Source organism: Numida meleagris, chromosome 2 (genome assembly GCF_002078875.1).
Source record: "Numida meleagris isolate 19003 breed g44 Domestic line chromosome 2, NumMel1.0, whole genome shotgun sequence".
NCBI classification, from domain to species: Eukaryota; Metazoa; Chordata; class Aves; order Galliformes; family Numididae; genus Numida; species Numida meleagris.
Window position 1 is genome coordinate 96666436 of NC_034410.1, and position 23484 is coordinate 96689919.

A 23484-nucleotide genomic window follows, 5' to 3' on the forward strand; every position below is an offset into this window, starting at 1 on the left:
ATACACAAATGGTTGCATGGATTAAGGAAAATAAGTCTACAGATATTGTGGCAGAATTTCCTACATATATTCCTAACATCTAATGCGCAAGCACCTGAAAAAGACCCAAAAGTGGAGGCTGCCATTCTATTTTGGTCAGGAGAGTGGGATTTCCAACACAAAAGCTTTCCTTTGCTTTGAAATGGAGGAGGTGTTTAGTGTGGTGACCTTTCAGTACTTTCTCTACTTGGCAATTTTATCACTTTCCCACAGTTTAATAAAATCATTTAAGGGCCAGATTTTAGTCCCAGTCACGCTGTGCTCTTCCCTCTCCCATCCCACAGGGCTGGAAAGAAGATATGCCATGTACCCAGCTGGGATTGAGGACAGTTCAGACACGGATAGCAGAACCCACACAGGGGTTAGTCAGAGTCTGGACTTAAGACAGAAAAAACACATAACATTCTCCCACCCCCTCCTGCTGTCACAGTCACCAGAGCTTGGGCCACAATGACATCTCTCCGTGTATGTCTTCATGGGTCTATTGAAAGACTTGCTGCATGAAGCTGTTCCTCCTCGCAAGATTTTTTTCATAATGCATAAACATCAGCAAGTAAATTGCTCAAAACTACCACTCCTAAAAGTATGTGCAGTCTGAAGTCTGAATGGATCAAAGGTTTGGAAGATTACTTCTGAAAACCAGCCACCTTCCAAGCAATATAAGCTGGAACTTTCTCAGCTTGTATTGCAATTTTATGTGTTTTTCATTGTTGTTGTTATGGTGCTGTGTTTTTTTTCCCTTCTTTAATGCTCAGATTACAGAAGTCTACAACAGAAGTTGTAGACTGCAAGCAATGCTTTATGTTTTTGTTTGTTTAAAGCTATCTGCTTATCAATGACATTTGCTTTGCTGCTAGTAATTTGGGGGCAAAGTGCATCAGGACAACATATTTTTCTTCTATGTGTCAGATACAGGCTAGCTAAACAAGCTGCTCTGAGCATGGCACAGACAGGTAGAATGAGTTGGAAAAGGCCCCATACCTTGAGGAACAGCACCCTGATCCCACTCTTCATCCTCCCATCAAAAGGTGTAGTGCTAGGGAGGATAATTGCCACAGCCTGCTGGAGTTGCAGATGGGAAAGAACTCTCCTCACCCAGCTGCTCCAAAATAGTGAGGACAGGAAGGGAAGGCAGGAGAAACCTGGGAACAGCAATGCCTTTCACTGAAGTCATCTGGATTGTTCCAAATATCCTATGACAGACAAAATTAGATCCTGGCCCAAGATACTTTTCTGCTTGCATTTAGTTCTTCTGTCACATTAATCAGCAAGGAAAGGAATAGCTGCTTTCAGATTTTTATAATTAGATGGTTACCTCCAAGAGTCTGTTTAGGCTCAGACACCTGCAGCCCAGCTGACTCATGCCATGCTGATCCTCAGAAACTCATGATGGAATGGCATTGCCTATGCAGAGCTTTGCAGCCTTACCCTTAGCCCTTGCATCCATCCACAGCTGTCACACCTACAGTTTGTCCTCTGCTGCCAAGAAATACAAATGCCATCTGAAGTCCGTTCTTTCACATGCTCAAGATTAATAGTGTGTCTCTTCAAACCACATCCGCTGGCTTTTCCATTTTGTATGTAGTGTAAAGGTATTCCCGATGCCAGATTCTGCCACCCTTACTTAAACTGAGGAATAAATGACTCCGTGAGTACCCTATGGATGGAAGTGAGGTTATCTGAAGAATAAGGAACAGATTTTAATGACTTGCAAAGTATGAGCTTAGGGTAGTACAGAAAGAGCAAAACAGGATGAATGAAAATTGGATCTTTACACCAGAGAAAGAGTCTCTGCTATTAGCAAACAAGCAGTTTATGATGGTGGAATACAAGAGCAGGTAGACAGTAGATTTGCATGCTAGGCTGGTCTCCCAGAAAAGAAATTATTTTCCCAGACACTCACATTACATCTCTTAACAACTAAATATAGCATGCACGACTCTGACAGTAGCTAGCAGTAAAAACCTTGCTTTGAGAAAGAGAGGAATGGAAGGAGGAAAAAAAAATGCCAATACAAAACCTAGCACATTTTTTTGTGATATCACCATACCATTTTCCAGCAAAATGAAACAATCCTGTCACTAACTCACTGCAAGTCAAGAGAACATATCCCTTCCAAGCACTGAACATAAAGGCTCAGGGTGCAAAGCCTTCACCCACACAAGACCTTGGGGTTGCAGCTGTTCACCACATTAAGGAGCATGCCAAAAACAGCCCGATGCAGGCATTTTTATGACTACAACACTCAAAACTGAATGTTGGGTGGCTGAGTCTTTAGTCTGGTGAATGACAGCTTCATGTTCAGACTCCTTGAATTAATAAGCACTTACCATCCCAATGAAAACCCATGTCACTGGGCTGTACAGAGCAGATGGCAATAACCGTACTGCACATCCATCTCCAATACACTTGGGCAGGTAACAAGTCAGCCCCAAACAGCTTCTGATGTTGTATCCAATCTGCCTCAGCATTTCCATCAGCAACAAGAAACCAGAGCTTCTGGCCGTAGAAATGTGGAAACATTTTAAATGACAGTCATTCTATTTTTATGTCAAATACAAGCAGCCAAGTTAACCAGAGAACAACTCAAGCTTGCTTTCACCTTTGGTGCAGATATTTTATTTTTTGACAGTCTGGATCAACTTAAAGGCAGTATCTGAGCTCCCTGGTTTTAAGTGACATCACGGCCAATCCAGGGCACTAAACAAGTTGATCATTTTACACCCAAGGAATTAAGATGTCTCATTAATATCCCAATTTGTATTGCATGTCCAAAAAAAAAAAAGATGAGGACTCAGACTCTGCTGTCTGCTCAGACAAACACAGCAGGCTGCAGACATCTTTGGGAAAGGTTGGAAGTATGTTGTTTATATAAAAGGCAGCGCTGAAGGGAAGAACAGTGGCAGGATGAGAGAAATGGATGGTATCCTGCTGCTAATGACTGAGCAAAGGAGATAAACATGATGGCATGCTGAAAGGATTTGATGTGCACAGTGAGTCTGCCTAGCAGATGCCCCAAAATATAGGGAACAGACATTTTGAATGATGTAGAGAAAGAGGTGTGATTCAAAGTAAGGCAGTAGGAAGAGGATTTGACTGTGGCCCAAGCAGTAATTGGATGTCCCATCAGGCTCAGTTACACATTATCTAGAAGAGGAATTATGAGCTACTTAAGGATAAACAGAGAAAGAGTAGTAGTGATCCAGAAGACTGATCCCGTTGCCTGAAAACAGAGGCACCATGCTCAACAAGTGTATACCTGCAGTCAAAAACCCTTTGTGTGAGCTTCCCCAGAGTAATACAAAGTACAGCTATGTACATTTGTACATAGTGACTGTTGATATTTTACTCCCCCTGCACCTTTTGCAGTGAGAGGCAGAACCTATGTCACTGAAGCCAGGCATCAGACCAGAATACAGCTTTGGTAAAAGATGAACAACATCAACAGGCCTGTGAGGCACCGTGGACACAGACTGACAGATTCTGCTTTTATGGTAGTCAGACAGTTTTGTTTGACTCTAGACCCTTGGCAGCAGTTTGCCTGGGCGTCTGACACAAGTATACCTCTTGAAAAACAAAGCCAATTAACACATGTTGTCCTCGGTCTATCAGCAGTCTTATAGGAGAACATGAATTAGAAATTCTGTGGAGAAAGTTTTGAAGGTCCTAGATTATTTTACAAGTACTTTTTCCTCAAAGTTTAAGTCTCCAGTTACTGACTTTCAGTGAAACAAACATGAATATCTGCATTACTTCAGAATAGATTTTTTGTTTTTAAAGTTGGGATCTGCCAAGGAACACTAAGGAAATATCAGAATTCATTGAACAAATTTAACTTTGTAGAGGAAACAGAAGCAGTGTAAGATTGGTCAAGATAATAGCGGTACTGACTTCATTTCTGCAGCTGGGGTTTTGGACTGTGATATCTCTCCCAGCTTTCCTGAATCATATCATTAGAGACAAAGTGATCTGTTTATACTTATGTGATCCAGCTAGGAAACAGTGAAAAAACTCAAGCTAAACTAAACAAAGAAAAATATGAAGTATTCCAACTGTCTTGAATGTAGCTGTGGCCTGCAGGATTTTTGCACAAGTAACAAACCAATCATTTGATCCATTCAGTAAGACTAACTACATTGTGGGACCTACAGCAGCCCTGTGCTGGAAGAACATACAGGTTCGGAAATCCTTCTCTTATGCAATGCCACATCAGGAACAGTAGTGTACTTTACCATCAGCAGCAGCCCTCCCTAGCTTCCCACGCAGCATATAGCAGCTTGCCAGACCCTTGTCTCCACACCACTACAGAGCTGCCTCTAATCACTTGCCCTAGGGCCAGGATCCTTGGCTCAGCTCTACTTCAGTATCCTAAACCAAAAGGGCTCTTTCCAGCAGAGGTGTCTCATCCACATGCAGGGCATGGGCAGGCGTGCACACAGACCTCAGCATGAAGCTATTGGAGACTTTCTAAAATAAAAAATAGAAAGAAGTTCTTTACAAATGTACTGAGAATTACATGCCAGCACTCTGTAAAAAGCCAAATCTTACAGCATTTAAATCCTAAGTACAGTGCTGTGGTTAAACCAGGCAAGAAGCTAAGCACTAAAAAGCCTTTCACTCACTCCCTCACCACTCCCGATAGGAGAAAAAAAAAGAATAGAACTTGTAGGTTGAGATAAAAACTATTTACTAGCACAGAAAAGGAAGAGAGAAATAACAGTAATGATAATTTTATGTATATGTATGTACACAAAACAAGTGATGCACAACACAATTGCTCACCACTTGCCAACAAATGCTCAGGTATTCCCCACTGTCAGGATGGTATGAGAAGCTGAGAAACTGAAATGTCCTCGGCACCATTCAGCACTGATCAGCAATGACTAAAACATCAGTGTGTTATCAACATTGTTTGTTCTTCTCCTAAAGCCAAAACATATCATACCAGATACTTTGAAGAAAATCACTTGTGTCCTAGCTGAAACCAGGAGATTACAGGAACCACTATGCTTCAGATATGAGAAGTTAGAGTACATTTTAAAGGCTCAGTAGGCGTGATATAACCATACATTACAACAGAGTTTATATAGCAAGCACCAGCACTGATAAGCTAATATTGTACTGAGAAAACTAACAATGTCCTGCCAATCACACACTTTCAAGGCACTTCTCTAAAACACCACGCCAAAATAGAAGAATACTTTAAAGGAAACAAACTATTCCCACCAGAAGAAGATATGCCACCCCAAAAGATAGCCATGTTAGAGTGAAGCTGATTAAAAGGTCAGATTAAGCAGGATAGCACATGCAAACTACTTCTCTTTCCTAGATTTTATACCCATAGATCTGAAGAAATAACAGGAAAAAGAAACAAGCTACAGATGACTATTTAAATTCATGGTGAGGAATTCAAACAATCAAGTTATATGCCTGCTTTTATAGCTATCCTATCTTTATAGATATGAACTGGTTTTTATTCAGCTAAACTTTCCCACATGTGAAATGTTTATCAACTGCTGTGCAATAATGATGTATGCTTTGAAATAGCCTGAGCAAACTCCATATTGGGGCTTTTCTGTGCAGACATTTTATCTTTAACAGTATCAAGCTTTTGTAGCAAATAATGATGAGGTCTACTTAAAATACAAATTATCAATGAAAACTTTAAATTTAAACCAGTTGAAACCTATGTAGTTGAACAATAAATGTTTATTTTATATTGAAGAAACTAAGAGGGGAGATATGGAAGAGATGCTACCTTGTACAGACCACGCAATTAGTGCATGTTGCTCTAATTTTATTTTCATGTGCTACTCATGATACCCAGTTTCTTTTAAGCACAACCTGAAACAAGACCTCACCTTGTCTGTTATAGAGAACTTATTCCTATGCCTCCTACATGGTGTTCTTCCCATCTTTACAGCATAGAGAGACTGTACTGCTACAAGTGTCTTGGTATAGAGAACAGTTCCACAACATAATCTAGATTTTCAGAGAATGCTCCCCTACTGAGCAAAGGGCTAGCAAACTTCAGAGCAGGTTGGAAACTCCTCTTGTTTTCTTCATAGAATCACCAATATTGGAAAAGACCTCCAAGATCATCTACTCCAACCATCCACCTACCATCAATACAACTCCACTAAACCATGTTCCTTAGTACCACATCTAAACCTTTCCAGAACACCTCCAGGGACAGTGACTCTGCACCACCTCCCTGGGCAGCCCATTCCAGTGCCTGACCACTCTTTCACAGATGAAATTTTTCCTAATTCCCAACCTGAACCTCCCCTGGTGCAACTTGAGTCCATTCCCTCTCGACCTATTGCTAGGTACATGGGAGAAGAGGCTGACCCCCACCTTTCTACAACTTCCTTTCAGGTCATTGTAGAAAGCCATAAGATCTCCCCTGATCCCCCTGTTCTCCAGACTGAACAATCCCCATAGCACTGCCTGGGGTTCTTGTGGCCAAAGTGCAAGATCCAGCACTTGGACTTGCTGAACTCCATCCCACTGGCCTCAGCCCAGTGATCCAGCCTGTCCAGATCCTTCTAGAATGCCTTCCGACCCCCACGCAGATTAACACTTCCTCCTAACTTGGTGTCATCTGCAGACTTTCTGAGGGTGCACTCAATCCCCTCATCCAGGTTATCAATAAAGATATTAAAAAGGACAAGCCCAATTCTTGTTCCTTTCTTCTTCAAAACAATAGCTCTCAGCACATTGTTAACCTGATGTTCCTGCTTCTAATTCTCAGTGGAAGATGATCTTGGATGAATGCAAGAGTTTACATATTATATTGGCTTCCTCCTTGTCAGTTCTCTCCATTATTCTAATGGAAAAGGCATTCATCCAAACTGCATCTCGCATAAAGGTCTTTGAAGGGACTTGGGATGGTGTTGCATGCTACTAACAGTTAAAAGCAGTGTAAATTAGCATTAATGACCCCACATTACAACAGGAATTGATCCATTATTGAATTACACCAGAGACTTCCTGGAAAGTTTGTAAATCACATCAATATATTGCTAATCACTTAGCAAACTTGTACCGCAGGCCTAGATAATTTCTAACACAGCCTACTGGAGCACTAAAGTAACTTTGGACACAAAATGCCAATGTCACCACATGTTCACAGTGGGAACATATAATAAGGTTTCTAGTATAGTCAGGTCACTAAAACCACTTGCCTGGGGGGAACGTTCCCCTCCTCAAGTGAGCTGGTCACTCTCAGTCAGACTTCAAAGAGTTTTTGCTTTCTATTAGCAAGAGTGCAATAGCTACATGGATAGCTTTCTGTATCATAGAATTTTTTGCAGTTGTCCATTGCAGATGGTACAAGCTCCTCCAGGCTGTTCTCCATGTGGTGGAGGACCTCTACAGAAGAGGGCAGCCAGTGACCTGATTCTACTCTTGCGCTGTAGACAGTGCAGAAGTCTAAATCAATCTACTACTGTAGAGTAAGCTTCAGAAAGCTCCCACATACCTGTTGTGTTTAGTTCCTGGTAGAATTTATCTGAGCGCAGCATCCTTGCAAATTGGCTGTCCAGGCTTAACGTACTTTGTGTGTTTCTAATTCTGCTTCCCACAGCAGATACTCAATTCTTATCTTCCTTTGGGTTCTCTGGGGACAACTCTTGGAACAGCTCCTAAAGCTGGTGCGTCACTACTAATATTGCTTATTTTCTTTTCATAGGTGTGGAGACAGCCACAGGGGATCCATAGTTCTGTGTCTGTCTCCAGCACTGTCTCTTTTGTATGTGTAGCTTGTGTTGCCAAAAGTGACGGCAAGAGACCAATCCTACTCCAGTACCAGCCAATAAACAGATAATTTCATACTCATTGCTAGCCCCAACTAGCCAGAAGCTTTTGTCAGACCTCCTAGTTCTATTAGAAATGTTTTTTGTTTTTTTTTTTTTATACAAGGAAAAAAAACTTTAGTCAGTTTCCCCTGATTACACAGGAAAGCTGCTACTTTAAAGCATAGAAATTAAATCTGCTCACTTACACCCAGCTCGCTTTGTGAAAGTCCAGCTCATTAGAAGTGTTTTGCAGAGGCTAATTTTCAAGAACTGAGTTCTGCTGGGCTTTAGCTAAGAACTCTGGCTATCCAAGGGCAGAAGGATGGAAATGATTGGCCTTCCATGGGCTAGAAACTGTATTTACTGGTTTAAGAACATCCAGAATAAAAGATACTTCCAGAAACAACAACATAAGCCTACAGAGATTTTACTAAAATTCAAATGCAGCAATCATATGTAATACTTTGATCCTGAATGGGAGGCAATGTCAACAAGGAGAGCCTTCCTTAAATAGAAGACGCACTGCTATACAACTGCACAGCCTCAAACTGAAGCTCAAGCTACACTGGGAGTCAGCATTAACCCAGGAATATGAATACCTCTCCCAAGAGAAAGGTTTTTGCAACAGCTACTGTTGTTATTTATCCTGAGGCTGTAATAGCACAGCCTTAGGGGGAACACACAGCCCAGCAATTCCTTTCTTCATCCTCATACAACAAGGTTGACATCTGTAAAGAGGCACAGAAAAAAAAAAAAAAACACTTTCAACCACAGTGAGACTGTCTCAACCACCCCCTCTGAAAAGCAGCATGAGCTACTTGCAACATCCATCCACAGAGATACATTAAGGCTTACTCTTTTTAATAACATTGCAGACACAAATCCTCAACAGCTTTCCTCTTTCTTTCTTCCCTCCCTCCCTCTCTAGCCTTCTACCTAATAAGCAGGTTGGCTAACAATTTATTACAGGCTAGCAATTTATCACCTGGCCTCCACCCTCAGCTCATTAGCATATGCCTAACGAAGCACTAGGAGTCCCTTTGAAAGGTCAGTCCTTTGGATAAGAGGCTTCCTGAGACAAATAACATTTAGGAGGGACAGCTGGAGCCACAGCTGTAGCTGTTGAATGAAAAACAACCATCAACTCAAGCCATTTAGGAAAAATCACAATCCCAGGAAGTGTTTTATGTATGTACATCATTGTTTTCTGATAAAGACTTATTTTAACTTTTTTTTTTTTTTTTACATAAGCTGAACTCAGTTGTCATTTTCAGATGGCTCCAAAATCAACAGATACTTTGATTTGCAGCTTAGAAGTATCAGCCCTCTCTGTAAACAACCCTTATGCCACCTTCTTTTCTTGTAAGACAAGAAATTGATAGCTGTAGCCAATATGGAAAACATACTGGGATTACAGCTGAAGGAAGTTTTTAAGCAGTCTTTTCTCTTTCTGAAAAACAAAATTCATCAAGCCTAGAACATTTTAGTGCTGATTCATAGGTCATACATAATGTGTGCATGCCTGGGTGCACACTGCTGCCACAAAAGGCTCATGACAAACCCTAGAAAAGTTTGCTAAGTGATACTGCAGTTTCTAAGCAACATTAACAGAGACTTGGCTCTGGCAGCAGGCACACTCCTTGTTCCCATGTTGTCTTTCTCCATTCCCTGTCCCTCTGCCTTGGGTGCAGCTGTCAGATATGCAAGGGCTGCTGGACAGCATGTACCCTATTGCAAACTGAAGCAGCTGCTGGACATGAAAAGTAGTTTCCCCATCCTTTCTCCAGATATTTTGCAGTCCTCCAACTTAGTGCCCCTGCCCCACAGATTTTTCCAGCTGAAACCCATATCCCTCCTCATTTGTCTTGGCTTCCTTCCCTTCCTATAGACTTGAAAATAAAATGTGACCATACAACACCCCCATATCCTGGGCTGCATCCAAAGAAGTATGGCCAGCAGGTCAAGGGAGGTGATCCTGCCCCTCTACTCTGCACTGGTGAGACTTCACCCGGAGTTCCATGTCCAGATGTGGCATTCTTGGTACAGGAGAGAAATGGACCTGTTGGAGCAGGTCCAGAAGATGGCCACAAATATGATCCAAGGGATGGAATATCTCCTTGCAAGGATAGGCAGAGACAGCTGGGGCTGTTCAGTCTGGATAGCGGCCTTTCGGTATCTAAAGGAGGGCTATAAGATAGAAGGAGGCAGACTCTTTAGCAGGGTCTGCTGTGATAGGATAGGGGGAAACTGTTGCAAACTAAAAGAGGAGAGATTTAGATTGGATATAAGGAAGAAGTTTTTTACAATAAGGGTGGTGAGGTACTGGAGCAAGACTCCCAGAGAGATGCTGGATGCCCCGTCCCTGGAGACAATCAAAGTCAGGCTGGACAGGGCTCTAAGCAATCTAATCTAGCTGTAGGTGTCCCTGTTTGTTGCAGGGGAGTTGGACTACATGACCTTCCAACTCGAACAATTCTGTGGTTCTGTGATCCTATGAAGACATGTAACCTGGCTTCTTGATTATAATAGCAACAAAATCAAGTAATTATTAGTAGCTCTCCTTTTCTGAAAGAAGGAAATAAAAATGCCAAGTCCAGCTAAGAAATGGTTATCCAAGAAAGATTTCTGGGTCTCTCTTGTCACCTGCAGTGCCCTGTCTGGGTTCAACCTATAGAAACTGTAAAGTCTTTGAAGCAGACTCAGTGTGCCACCTGTGTATGTTTGCAGCTGGCTTATTGTTAGCATGGCCAGAGCAGATAATTGATTTCGTGGATCTGACCTATGTACTTGGAAGTTTCCTTTGTACACTTTCCAGCACCAATCTGGCTGCTTATAGGACCCCTTCTTGCATATTCCTAAAGAGTGCCATGACACAAAATTGCAGAGGGGGAAATTCTTCACTCAGAGGGCAGTGAGGTGCTGGCACAGCTGCCCAGAGAAGCTGTGGGTGCCCCATCCCTGGAGGCACTCAAGGCCAGGTTGGATGGGGCCCTGGGCAGTTGAGCTGGTGGGTGGCAGCTCCGCTCACGGCAGGAGGTTGGGGCTGAGTGGGCTCTGAGGTCCTCTCCGACCCAATCCATTCTATTGTTCTATGATACTCCTAAAAACCCACTTTCGTCAGAAAGCTGACAGGACAGATTGCGCAAGCTGTATTTCCCATCCACCCTAGAAAGTCATCAGCAGCTTTGAGTAAGCGTGGGGCGGAGACTGGCTGAGGTGCAGCCAGAGGCGGAAGGCCGGTCTTCCTCGGGCACAGCTGCAGGCCTGCTGCTGCAGCCAGTCGCTTTGATGCCCTGCCGTACTTCACTACTCACCAGGCCCCCATCCTCTGAGGCATTTCTGTGCCTAATTTTAACGAAATGAAGGGGAGGTAGCTGTCTAAATACTGCTCGCTCTTAGTCATCCGACAAACCTTAACTCCCCCAGGCAGCCTTGTTCAAGGACAAGCACGATATAGCATTCAGGGCAGTAGGTAAGGTGGGACGCTGTCAGCTCATCTTTTTTAAAAGCTCTGCAAAAATATTCAGAGTATTCAGCCACCCACGCTGGCTCAAATCATGAGTTTCTCCCACGCTGTGTAGCTTTCAGATGTGTTTAAATAGAACTCCTTTTACCTGAAGATACTGCTGTTTCTCGTTCCTCAGATGAAAAGCACTCATGTCTGAGCTCCGCTCTGCACAGCAGGAAGAAATGTGTCAGGGAAGCATCTGGCAATGTCGAGGAGAACAAGTTAAAAAGGTCTTAGGTCTGAATCCACCCTTCCTTCTGCTCTACATCTATGGCATTTAGATATGCTCAGTGGCGTTACTCCAGGTTTGTGGCACTGTAATTCCCAGTGGCATTAGTGTCCAGAAATATTAATATTTCCAATGTCTTATTATTAAATAGCATGTGACATTTCTGAAATTCAAAGATAATTAAAGTACTGTTTTCAGATTTGTGCCTTTTTCTCAGGCAGGCTGGTGAAAGCAGATTTCTTACTTCTATATTTCATAGTAATCCATTTCCTGACAGTTTCATATTTGAAATCCTATATTGCAGCCTTTGTGTTGTCAAGATACTGCTTATACATTTAAACTATTAAATCTGATAAAATTTAGGAAAGGAAAATAGAACAGATCTGATATTGGCTTTTAGTGGGACTGTTAGCCCCATAGAATGGGGCTGTTTCTGTTTATCTGGGCTTTTACTAAGTCTGTCCCTATGAAATCTAAGTTCTGAAACAAATTCGACCATCCATCTTAAATATCACAATCTCTTGTAAAAGGCAGAACCAAAACACAAACTCATACTAAAAAAAAAAAAAAAATCAAGTATTTCACGTTAATTAATATGTATATAACATTTATCGATATCTGGTTGCTTTGGAAAGCTGTTCTCCAATGCTTAACACATCCCCAGGAGCACCCACAGAAGGCAGGCAGGGGAGGCTGCTCTCTCACTGCCAGCATCTGTAATACTGCATATTAGAAGTTTAGATGAAAAAGAATTTTCTGAGTAATTCGAGTGTTGTGCAAATGAAGTTAGCAGTTTAGATACATTTACAAAAACAAAAGACTGGTGATTACAAAGCCGGAATCAGTTTGCACTGTGTTTACATCTGTTTCCTGGAAGGCAGAATGTAATCAGAGGAAGAAGAAAAAAAAGAGCTTTTAAGATTTTCTTTTTTGTTTGGGGGTTTTTGTTGGTGGTGGTTGTTTTATTGTAGCAGGAGAATTTGGAAGGTTTCTATATTTTTCTGTAGTGGGATTTAATGAGACAGCTGGTGGTACCCCATGCTGGAACAACAGCTGGGAATGGTCACGTAATGTTTCTGGAGAGTACAACACAAGCCAGTAATCTGTGACTATCAGCTATCAGTCACCTTCATTTTAATTAGTTTCAGATATGGTGTCTAAATACAAAGTGAAATATCAGCAGTTCCACACTCCGAAGTAAAGCTTCCTCAGACTCCAGGTAGAACTCAACTGGTTTCATTACTGCTGTCCACTGACCTTTGAAGAGAGAGAAATTCCCAGTTATGCTCAAGGAGCTTTTTTCAGAACACTTATCTAACAGCTGTACCCTTAATGTGGTGTGTGTTTGAAACTTTGCAGTAAAAGTCCTTACACCCACAACTAATTCCTATTTTACTCAGGATCAGTCTCACCGAAGTACAATCAGCTGCAGTTATAGGGAAAGTACTCATCTAGCCCTAGGCAGCTGTGGTTTCCATGTACACTCAGGGGATTTAATTCAATTATTCTGTCTGTCTTTGAACCCACATAAAACTAGCACCCACAGCATCCTTTGGCAAGGAGATCCTTAGGTCAGCTGTCCGAGATGATGCTCTGTTTGGAGCCCTGCTATTCCATTAGCTTCATCTCATGCCTCCCACCTCGTACTGGAAGAGAGTGGAAAATCAATCTCTACTGATTCTCTTCATGCCCTCTACATTTTGTAAACTGATCATCTCTTCTCCATTATTTCTTTTCCAGATTAAAAACTCCTAACTTAGTCATTCTTCATTATTCTGATATGACAAGAAGGAATGGCCTTAAGTTGCACCAGGGGAGGTTCAGGCTGGATATTTGGGAAAATTTATTCTCAGAAAGAGCGGTGAGACATCAGCACAGGCTCCCCAGGGACGTGGTGGAGTCACCATCCCTGGAGATGTTCAAGAACTGTGTGGATGTGGCACTGAGGGACACAGTTAGTGGGCATGATGGGGATGGGCTGATGGTTGGACTAGGTGATCTTAGTGGTCTTTTCCAATCTTAATGAATCTATGATTCTATGATTCATATAGAGCCATTCTGTGCTTGTACTTGTTCTCGCCTTTCTCTGAACTTCTTCCAGCAGCCCTGCATATTTCTTGTGATGATGGGATAAGGACCTTGTAATGTCAGTTGAACAGAATAGCTCATACCTTGCATCCGAAATTCATTGTAGTGCCACTTATTCAGGCTCAAAACACCTGTCAGCGCAGTGACAGGCAGGCTCCATGCTGCAATTCAAGAGCCTGAGCAGCAGGGTTACAGTGACTGGAGCCTCCGAAATAACTATTACAGCAGCAAACTGAGATGGATCTCCCTATCTCATCCTCTTCTGCTGCAGCTGGCACATATGACAGGTGGCAATAGGGTGCAGGCTTTCCTCATCAAAAGAGCAGGCAAGGCTCTTGCTGCCTTTGTCACCTTTCTCCTGGCTCTTCTGAATGCCTAAGCTGAAGTATCGGGAGTCTGGAGAAGGAGCCAAGTTTCCCATTTCTTCCATTAAAAGGCAACTCACACATGCAAGTGGAAGAAAATGAAAAAGGAAGAGCTCTTTCCTTAGGATCCCTGCCTAAAATTATTCATGCAGAGAGGTTAATTTTATTCAATAGCTTTCAACACATAACACTGAGAGCAAGCATGCCTTTTAAATAATCAACAGGCAGAGCTTATGGGAAAGCCATTCAGCCAATATGTCCCTTTGATTTAATGGCAGATGTGAATATGCTAGGTCTGGTGGGCTTGAACAAGTATGCTGAAGTCCCTGCACGTGTCACTTAGGGTTGGTCTGTATCTGCTTGCCTACAGAGCAGTAGCTGAAGATGTGGGAGAGTAGGCTGTCACTCAGTAAAACAGTGGGTATCTTTAACCCAGACAACCTCAGAAGCTCTATTTAAAGCTATGTGGGTTGAAGCAATCCAAAATCTTTAATAGCCCTGAGAAAATCACTGTGGGGGGCTTTGCTTTGTGCTTTTCATTGCACTTCACTGATATGCTTACTTTGTGTATATTTTTTTCAACAGTGAACAGATGGTCCCTTGCTGCTCACTACAAATGTGTTATTATTACTTCAACCAAAATCTCCTTTAGAAGAAAGCAAGGCAATGTTTGTTTTACTTCCAGATAGATAACCTTGAAAAAGGCAAAAGCACAATAATACCGTTTAAACAAAACAGAACAAAACAAAAAAATAGAGGAAGAAAGAGAAAAGTAGAAAAAAAAAAGTAGAAAAATAAAGAAGTAAAATAACGAAGAAAAAAAGGAAAGGGAAAAGGACAAAGAGAACAAAGAGAAAAAAAGAAAAGAGCAAAAAGACAGTGAGCCAACAGGTTCAAAGCTGCTGAATATACACTTTCAAATATCTGCTTGAAAAACATACTAAAAATTACAAAACTATGATCGCTTGTTCTTCATTTACTGCAATGTCAAACCAGCCAGCCTGAATCACTTGGATTCCCAATAGCCAGGTAATTATTTCTTAATAGGTGCTAACACTCTTTCTGCCCTTAGTATAATGGTCACATCGGTAAAACAAGACTGATCACGCACTCCCCTAAATCCAAGGTACTCTGGACTGCGTCAGCTGAGAGTCCATTTCCTTTGGGTTACTGCTGTTCCTAAGACTTAAGGGTAATAGAAACTTATTCAAACAATAGCAGACTCAATTAAAAGTGTGTGATATACACTGTTCAGACTCCAAGGTTAGAAAAACACATTTTGAAAGCACAGCTCTATTATTATTATTTACTATTACAGAGTATTAGCCAAGGCAAATATTTTTGTCCTCCGAAAAATCTGAAATTCCCAGCAGGGTGGCACACAGCTGACATTCCTAGTTGTTTGCTGTCTTGTTTGGAGCTCCGTGTGATTCACAGCTAAAGGGCTGAGACACTAGCTACTGAAGCACAGCAATCACCTCAGAGAAACACATGTCCTACAGCATTTCAAAATGCAAAGGCAAGCAGAGGAAATGGGAGGAGGTAATTCACTTTAGATTATTGATGTTGGTGTGATGTTGCTGTTACTTGTTAAACTCATTCTTTATTAAAGTCTTTGCACAATATTGGTAACAAAGCCATATTAAATATGGCAGGGCAACCTTGCCATTGCTTTATGTAGAAGAACCAAAAAAATAGGACTTGCATTAGCACCTGCAGTGTCACATTTCTGCTGTAAAACCTACTTTTCACTGCTCCAAAGCCAAGAAGGCTTTATTTCTGATCTTTCAGGAAAACCACAGAGATAGTGGCTGTATGAGGAAGGGAAATCAGGATGGAACCCATAAAGCTTTCACTGTTTTCATCACACGCATATGTTCCTTCTTCTTCAGCCAGAGTCTGGTGGGCTGCCAGGAGCCATGAAATCTGTAAGCCTGGGTGCACGATGAAACAACTGAAAAAGGAAAGGAAGCCGTGGTGATTACTGCTTGAGTTTAGAAACTTATAACCATGGGCTTTCCAGCAGGTCCTTTGCCTTCTGTATTGCTGGATACACACTCCACCACACAGAGCCTTGATCTTTTCAAATCTGAGCCCTCATAGTGCTTGAATCTGTTTCCACATCTGTGTCTTGGAGGCAATCACAAAGTGAACACAAAACCAGAGATTCAACAAGTGCATGAAGCTCAGTAATGAGGTTTTCCCCAGTAATGTGATTTGGCTCTTTCATAATGAGGAGATTTCATGCCTCGATCCCACCTGGCAAAAGATATGAATAACAGCCTGTTGTCAAAGTCTTAATTTCTAGTAACTCATATAAAATATAATGTAGCTACAGAATTGATTCTGAGGTCTTACAGTAGACTATGTACAAAAAAAATAGGTATCTGAAATCTTGAGAATGCTGAACAAAGAAACCATCCCATGCTACAAACTTTTTAGCTTTGATTACACCTGTGGAAGTAGCTCAGCAATAATCAACTGCTCAAATTAGCCTATATGCCTTTTCTGAATTGAGAAAAACATATATAGAGTAAACCATAAGACCACAGTTTAATGACTATTAATTACAAACAAATGTGGCACTTTTTTGCTATACAGCTTATGTGAAAGAGAGAGTCAAAGATATTTTTCTCATTTGTCATTTACAGGAACTGAGTATTTGGAATGGAGCATCCTCATCCTTTAAAAGCTCTGGTGAAGCATTAAGGTGTCTTCTGTTTCTGTTAAAGTCTATGGGAAATGTGTATTTGATTTCAGCTGAAGCAGAAGTTGGTCCTTAGTGTATAACTCACAGAAACTCACAGATATTTGGAGAATGCTAAGTGATATTGGGGAAAGAGTGTGAGCATTAAGGAAATAGAGAATTACTAGTTTATTTTGAGTTCTTTTTGTATTATCATTAAGCAAGAAAAGTAAAATGTCAGTTAATGGAGCCAGAGCAAAGAATACAAATGATATTTTAATCTTTTGTTAGCTCAAATGATAGAAGTTAATTACCCCCATATTTACACTTTGTTTCTGTATCTGAACACAGAAGGGCACGGTGCAAAACTGATTCTCAGTCTTCCCCTACAAAACTATCTGTTCATGATGGATGGAAAAATGTAATATTCTCTGTGTCACAGTGACAGAGCAACCTTCTCCTTTCTCAGTAATGGGCCTTACAACACAGCTAATTAATGTCAGCTGCTGCCTCATAGAGAGCTTGGCAGCTGCACAGCTTCACACAGTTTGTAAAATAAGTGCCACCAGCAGCATTTCACAGAAAGGGAAATGGAGGCAAAGATGGCAAGTGTCTGATCCTAAATCACTCAGCATGCCAGTGTCAAGTGCACGCTCAGGGACATGGTAAGGGCTCCCCAGGGTGTTAGCTAGCCTCACAGTTCTCCTCCAGGAATCCTCTTTGCACATCAGCCAGCTGGCCAAGAGACCAAGGCAACATAGCTGTACATAAAATACAAACCAGGAGGGATGAGAATGGGCTCCCAATGGAAAATACCTCACAGACTTCAGCTCCTGTCAACAAAGCATATATCCCAACACAGACCTTACTGTCAGCAATAATATAATATTACTGTCTCTTGCTTCCACTAGAAAGAAGAGTGTCAAAGAGAAGTCAGTTAATGCATGGAGACAATGAACTTTGTCATACCTGATCCCCCTCCTCCACAGGCCTCTTTGTCTTTCTTGTAGTGAAGGCCTAAAATGGAGCAGTGTATTCAAGGTGCAGCCTCACCAGTGTTGAGGGATGATCACCTCCCTGCTTCTGCTCACTGCACTATTTCTGATACAAGCCAGGATGCCATTGGCCTTCTTGGCCACCTGGGCACACTGCTGGCTCATATTCAGCCGGCTGTTGATTAATACCTCTGGACGAGCATAGATAAGTGTAGCTCATGTGGCAGCAAAGTGGAGGAGAGACGAAGAGCCTTGGCTCTACTATGGGGTTGCCTGCCACCTGTGGATCTGTGGTCTGTGCCAGAGAGTGGTGATCACTCTCTGTGTTACCACGATTCAATTTCACAGAGTGTAGCTAGGAGAGATGAAAATAAAACCAGAGGAAGTTACTTTATCTAACCTACCACTGTATTTTTTTTATGTCTTGAAAACATGCAATTGAAAGTTTTCACCCTGAACTGAAAGGAATTGGCTCGGCTCTAGGATCAGCAAGGCAATGGATATTTTTATTTATAATTTGTTATTGTTGTTGTTTGGCTGTTTGATGTTTGTTATTTTATTTGTTTGTTTACAGTAGTGGTCATGGTGCCTGAGCCTTGCTGGAACACGTCCTCAGAATTTCCACTAAGCAGTGATGCAGTCAGGCTGGATCATCCTCATGCAAACTGCATAAATGGTGAGTCAAACTACTGAATTTAAATTTATTACTGTTCAAACTGTGGGTTCAGAGAAGCAGGAATACAGGCCACTATTTATGGTTTCCACTTCATTTGATGCACAAGAACCCATACATAGGGTTTACATAGATATGAAGTAGATAAGAACAGTAATTCAATCCCAATTCCTATCAAAAATTGACATAGTTTACCTTTCTTTCCCACTTTAATGGGAAAACAACCAATGCAAACTGAAGAGCAGTTCAACAAGTATTGACTCCACATGGAAAGACTAACCTGCCTTCTCCTATCCAAGGGACAGAGAAAGCTCCACAGCCTGGAGGAGGAGACACTTCAGACACAGGGAAAAAGCAAAGGTTTGGCTCCATTTCCAGCCAAGAAGCACCACCTCTCCTTGGCCAGTTCACCTCTGATTTTGTTTAATTCCTGGCCACACTGGGTAAAAGACAGAGGTCAGATTCTCGGAGATATTTCCTAAGCCTTGCTCACCTTTGGGGGGAAAACCAGCACCTACCATTGTCTTGGAAGACTTGAACCAAAGATTTTTATGTCAATGGGAAGACTCCTGCTGACCCTAGAGCTCTTTGGGCTGCTCCTCCATCTAAAGCATGGAGCAATTTGGCCACAGTTGTTTGGAAAATGGAATGTGGTATTTTGCATCAACGTCTGTTTTATGCTACACCCCACACAGAACATATTGCAATAGTTAGCTAATATTTACTGGGGGTGTATCACAGCAACTATTGTTGCATTGGAAAGAACGTGCAAAGCACAAGTAGATAGAAAACAGTTTTTCTCCTATGCAGCTGCCCCACAGCAATGAGTCCACTAAGACATGAAAGAAAGGCACTCTCAATCAAAAAGGAAAGGTGTAACTTTACATTTGTCATTTGTACCTCCTTCTCTTCCTCTCCTTGCTAACTCACAGATGAGGTTAGGTTACCAGAAAGCTGGGCTTCTACCATCACTATTACATGTTACTACACATCATTATACCCCACCCACATTTGAAATAGCAGTCTCCTGCACGAAGAAAGTGCCCAGCCACCCAAACAACTAAATAATCTTGCATCTCCAAGTATCAAACAAGCAAACCCCACTCCGCTATTTACAAGTGTACCTCATACAGGTAGCACTTTTCTCCTTATGTGCAGTATCTTGTCCTTACCACTCACTATTGAGTGTTATTTCTCTTAAAAGCCTGCTTCTACCTGCATCGCTACAGATCAATAACATCCTCATGCAACAAGGTTTGCAAAAACAGACTGCAGGTTTGTCCACCTGCATAAATATTTGCATGTTCAAACCCTTCTGCTGTAAATTTCTAAGGCCTGATGTGCTAATAGGTATTCCAACTACACTGATGTCTTCGGAAAGAATGCCATGTGAATTAATGGCTTCACATTAAAGTGGTGATGACATGAGAGCTGAATCGGGCTTCTGACTCTTTTACCAACCTATGGCACTTAATATCTGTGTCCAAAGTTACTAAGATGAAGAGATAAAAAGTCCAAAGGAGCAGTGAAATAAGCTTCATAGAACTATTTCCTCTTTCAGGTCCTTGGAAACCTGTCTGTGTCATTACCGACATTTAACTAAGTCTAGCATGAATGTTAGCAAAAGGCTTGAAGAGAAATATATTTCAACAAACTGTCTCCTGAAGAAACAAAAAAACTTCTAAGATGCAATACAAGGAGAAATGGGGAAGAGGTCTGAGATTTTAGAGGAAGAAAAGCGATGTGGAAGAGGAGGGAGGACAAGTCTTGCCTGCAGGCCATAATAGCTTTAAAAGAGGTACAGTGTTAGATCTGGGGAACTTCTTGGTCCCCTTGTTTTATTATTAATTGTGTTTTGAAATAGCCATTTATAAAAGAAATCTATGTTGTACACTGTTTATTACTAACACATGTCTCACGCTTGGCAAACAAGGCAGCTTGGGAATGACAGTTTCCAAATAATCAACACCATCACCAAAAAGTGCCTGTATTTTTGCTTTGGGTTCAATAATATGTTTTTTCCCCCTAAACAAGATAGCTTTCTCATGCCAGTGTCAAATGGAATGTATTAAGCTTTAACGATGGCTCAGAAGATCATGGGCTGCAGAGGCAGGGCTGGTGGTGTGAGAGCGCATCTTGGACCTTAGGACAAACAGCTGCATGCGTACCAGCCACAGACACTGCTCAGCAGATAGGGGCCTCTGGGCATTGACTACAATACAAGTAATGCACTGGAGCAGCATGCTTTGGCAAGCCCAGCCTGAAACTTTGAAGAGATCTGGGAGCCAATCACAAAACATTCCGCAACACGCATTCCTCAGAGCAAGCAGTAAGAACTGTGGAGAATAAAGGTAGTGCAGGACATGAAGTGGCCAGTTTATGGCCCACCAAAGAGCCCCCCAATTTTTTTTTTTTACGTACACAGGGGGTACCTGTATGAAATGAAGAAGAAGTGAGGAGGAACATTTGAAACATCTGCCTTTCTTTCCCCTCAACATATACATGCCAATATAGATGGGCACCACAATGACAGAGATAAGATAGGGGCTGTGCAGCCCAGTGGCCCCCTTGCCTTCTCCAAAAAGCACAGCAATGTAGTAGGCAGTGCAGGAAATGCTCTGGCCACTAACTTCTGCCCACTTGTTCCCAGCAAAGCCATGCTCAAACCCTTCATCTTTCTAATAGACATGTCCAATAGCCAGGGAATGCAGATAAACCACTCATCTATTCTTTGGTCTCCCTCCCTCCCATTCAACTTTCACTGATGCAAAGAACACACTTAAAAATACATAGCCCAGCCATTATCAAGATGGTGATTTGAGGGTATGTCTAGGACATTCCAGGTGCTCTGGAACAGAGACCATCACATTTATTTGTTTATTATGTTTCTCATTTGGCCTAACCAAGCTTTTCAATGATATTTCATTCATCAGAACCCAACAGTACAGCCAGGTATCTGCTATGGGAAGACCCACTGTAGAAAGCACATAGCTTGGAGACAGGATTAGCACCATAGTAGAGGAAGCAGACGAGGAGTGAGCACTGTCATTTATTAGGACAGGAAGCATAGATTTCAAGTGTTGGAGAAATCGTGGATAAGGGAATAATGACAAACATCCACCAAAAGTGCTGAGGATTATGATTGGGATTTACCTCATTCAACATTAAACTTCCAAAAGTTTGTCTTACAGTCTGTGTGCATTGTTCTGCCTCTCTGTGTAGAAACTCCTAAAGAGCAGTTTAGCTTCAACAGCTCAGGCTGCCTGGATCTCTCCAGGGCCACTCCAAATGTGTCCTTACTGAGGCAGAGTAGAGGGAGAGGATAGCCTCCCTCAACCTGCTGGCCACACTGTTTTCAGTGCACCCCAGGATATCATTGGCCTTCTTGGCCACAAGGGCACACTGCTGGCTCATGGCGAACCTGTTATCCACCAGGACACCCAGGTCCTTCTCTTCAGAGCTCCTCTCCATCAAGTCAATCCCTAACCTGTACTGATGCGTATGGTTATTCCTCCCCAGGTGTAGGACTCTACGTTTGCTCTTGTAGAACTTCATCAGGTTCCTCTCCACCCAATTCTCCAACCTAACTAGGTATTACTGAATGGCAGCACAGCCTTCTGGTGTGTCAGCCACTCCTCCCAGCTTTGTATCATCACCAAATTTGCTGAGGGTGGATTCTATCCTGTCATCCAGATCAGTGATGATGATGTTAAACAAGACTAGACCCAACACCAACCCCTGGGGAACAGCAGTAGCTACAGGCCTCCAGTCAGACTCTGCACTGCTGATCACAACACTCTGAGCTCTGCCAGTCAGCCAGTTCTCAATCCACCTCACTGTCCACTCATCTATCCCACCCTTCTTAAGCTTACCTAAAAGGATGTTATGAGAAACAGTGTCAAAAGCCTTGCTGAAGTCAAGGCAGACAATATCCGTTGCTCTCCTCTCATCTACTCAGGCAGTCATGACATCAGAGGAGGCTACCAGGTTGGGAGAGCATGACTTTCAGTTGGTGCATCCACACTGACTGGCAACATGGTAACCTTCTTTTCCTCTACATAACCTTCCTGTGAGATGGCATTTTGCAATTAAGCTCCCCACATGTGCCTTTCTTCCTGCTGGGGATGATGCTCCTGCTGTGGCTTCATGCTCCTGCCATTATACAGATCTTGAACCTATGGCCTTGCTTCTGTGGAGAAAGGCTAATGGCATGTGTTTTGTCAGTGCAAGCACTCTTCCTTTAAATGAACTGTATGCAAATGTCTTCTTTCCTTAAAGCTTATGCTTCAGGCACACTGCAGGCTGGATGTAATGCTGCTGATTAGCTGGCTTTCTTTTCCAACTTACCTGAGAAAGGTGCACTGTTAGCCTAATCCACCACAGTGTGTGAAAAGACAAAGATTATCTGTAGCTCATTTAATAAGCATTGTTAGCTTTCTGTCATAATGGTTTATTTATCAAAATATACTGATTCTTACACCTTAAAAATAATTGCTGTCTTTGGAATACCTACCAACTTTTCAGTGGAAATATATCTTCCACACTTTCTTTTCCCTTACTTTCAGTCAGCTCTTACACCCCATGTACGAACCCTGAGAAGATCTAGTAGCCTTAAAAGTCTAGGTCTGACAAGAGTTGAAAAATCAGAGAGCACTGTGTCATACATACCAAACTGATGGACAGCATTTTTACAGTGTTATATTTCTCCTAAAATAATTTTTAAAGAGAAAAGGTACATTCCCCTGAAAAGTTGAGGATTCACAAAAAATCTCAGCTGCTACACATAAATAAAAGCAACACTCTCTCTTTTAATGCTTCTGAGAATAAAGCTCAGTTTTGTATAAAATAAGGGCCCTACACCCCTGCTCTGGTGAGGATTGCCAGTCACTAAAAAGGTGTTGCGCTGGTGGGAAGAGAATGGGGCAGGACCGAAGGACCTATGTCATCTATTTAGCTGAAGTATGTTGAGATAATTCCCTGCCACATCCATCTGAATCACTTGTTTTTGCATTTTATCAAAATTCTCAGTAGTTCAAAACCAGAAAGATCCCCGTAGATATCCAATTTATTCTGCACTCTTTTCAACTGTTTCCCCACCATTT

The 23484-nt window shown here is 42.0% G+C and overlaps 1 long non-coding RNA gene across 1 annotated transcript in view; it reads right to left on the minus strand.

Moving 5' to 3' along the window:
• The window catches only part of LOC110394411, a 49416-nt gene extending 40385 nt beyond the window's left edge, over positions 1-9031 (minus strand). Inside the window, exons 1-2 of the long non-coding RNA XR_002435607.1 lie at positions 8694-9031; positions 7523-8566 (exon numbers count right to left, since the gene is read on the minus strand). This is a non-coding gene — a long non-coding RNA (uncharacterized LOC110394411). The remainder of the gene's footprint in view (positions 1-7522; positions 8567-8693) is intronic.